The 2,345-nt window shown below is 23.3% G+C and overlaps 1 non-coding gene across 1 annotated transcript; it reads left to right on the top strand.

Annotated features, from left to right (window-relative positions):
- The first annotated feature begins 1,720 nt into the window (after nucleotides 1–1,720).
- Nucleotides 1,721–1,792, top strand: TRNAC-GCA. The gene has a single exon. It is a non-coding gene; the product is annotated as a tRNA-Cys (tRNA).
- Nucleotides 1,793–2,345: the final 553 nt, after the last annotated feature.

Raw genomic sequence — 2,345 nt, forward strand, 5'->3', positions numbered from 1 at the left:
ACAAAATAATAGAGACCTAGTATTTTTATTATTTAATCATTGTAGATTTTTTTATAAAATGAAAACTTCACTATTGGTATTTTATGATTTAAAAAAAATACATTTTTTTTATATATTCTAATATTTATTTGATTACAGTTAAAATGTCATTTTTTTTAATTACTCAGTATCCTTATTTATCTCGTTTTAGAAATACTATGACCTAGTACTTTCACTTATTTTTATGGTCTGAGTCGGGTTGGGTATCCACTAGTTTTAAAGCCATCATTTTGAATATTTTAGATTTTAGATTTTTTTTCTTTTAAAACCGACTCTTATTACTAACCTACCTTGGTGAGTTAGTGTAAAAAAAAATTAAATAAGTTAAAATATATTTATAAGTCAAGATTCTAATTTAAAAAAAGAAATATAAAAATTCTATTTACCAAAAAAATTACAACAAGTATCTTATAAAAATCAGGCTTTATAATAAATTTGGTCTAAGTCGGGATTGAGTATTTTAGTTTCAAACTGATAATTTTAGGTTATTTATATAATTGATTGTTTGGGTTTTGGGTTTGATTCTCCATAACCAAATTTGTTGTCATGGTATAGATTCCATTTCCATTAATTCTTACAAATTTGTCTAGTTTGATTAGTATGAGATTTAATAAAATTAATTTTAAATAACTAATAAAAAAATTTAAACTTAAATAACAAAGTTGTAAATAAAGTCTATAATGAATAATAATAAATTAAATTAGTTTGAAATAATTTTTTATACTAAATAAATTTGACATTAACTAAAAAGAAAAGGAAGGTTTTCAATTGAATAAAAGTAATTAAATTGTTTAACAAATTAACTGGAAACAATAACTAAAATAATTAATAAAATATATTTTTCTTTATTCATTTACATATTTTTTTTAATAAAATTATTGGAGATAAGATTAGTTTTGATTATTTGAAAATATCTTATATTGATCTTATTATATCAAAATTTTATTACTAATAAACCGATGTATTATATATTTTTGTACAGATGGAATCGGTATAATGAATAAGCGGATTGAAATCGATTTAAATGTCCGTCTTCTTAATTATTATTTTTTATTGTAACTTATCGATTATTATATTATAAAATGAAATTATGAGGGTTAGACTAGAATGGGAATGTTTTATGTTTTTTTTCATGGATGTAATCTAGATATTATTCATGTTGTATGTAAAATTTGTGACAATTTTGTCATGATTATAAAATTAATTTTCTTTGATTATTTTAAACACAAATGTATAAAGAAATGGTTACATCATTTAAAAAACTATTACATATGTAAATACAACTAAATTATAAGGGAAAATATAATAATAAAAAAATAGCATCAACAATTTAAAAAAATGTCAACACAGTATTTTGTTTTTATAAATAAAGAATGAATATGTGAGGATAGTGACAACTTCCTAAAAAATAATAATAATAATTTATAAAGCCAATTAGTTTAGTAAAATTTAAATAAATAAACTAAGCTAAATCCTTCAACAAACTAGAACAATATTCAATAATAAAAAATGACAGTTAATTAGAAGTAGAATTGCAAAAGAAAGACAACTGAAAATGGAAGAAGGTTTCTTACAGAAATCCTTTAAATCCAATTTAAATTTTCAAATATGAGTTAAGTTTAAAAAGTTTAGTTTATTTTTTAAATGAATATCTAATATATTTTCATAAAATTAAATAATTGGGTCCTTAGCTCAGTGGTAGAGCATTTGACTGCAGATCAAGAGGTCACCGGTTCGAACCTGGTAGGGCCCTTTTATTTTATAAATTTTTTACAAGGAATAGTGATAGTCTTGTATAATAAGTCTTAACTTTTATTTTAGAATCTTGTAATAATATTTTAGGAGTGAATTTATGGTTCTAACATACTCCTAGTCTCTTGCATTATATAGATACATTTGTATGATAAATAGTTTATTGAAAGCATTTTACAAACTTATGTCTTGTTCTCTAGGGAGTAAGGTTGGACATTTATAGTTTGTATGATAAATAGTTTATTGGAAGTATTCTACAAACCTATGCCTTGTTCTCTAGGGAGTAAGGTTGAACATCTATAGTTTGGCATATGATTGCATAATCTTTTGAAGCACTCATGTGATTGCATATATATCGGATTTGAATTCACATGCATGATTTGACCAATGCTTCATATGATCATGTGAAGTTTCTGTCATTATTGGGAATAGGGAATATTGGGATTAGGACAATGACCCACTTAACATCTATTGTTGGTGGAATGGGTCTGCTCTTGTTGGTGTTTTATCTTTTTGGTATTTTTCATGTTTCTTTGTATCAAGCCATTTTAATG

This window comes from Impatiens glandulifera, chromosome 2, assembly GCF_907164915.1.
Source record: "Impatiens glandulifera chromosome 2, dImpGla2.1, whole genome shotgun sequence".
Lineage (NCBI taxonomy): Eukaryota > Viridiplantae > Streptophyta > Magnoliopsida > Ericales > Balsaminaceae > Impatiens > Impatiens glandulifera.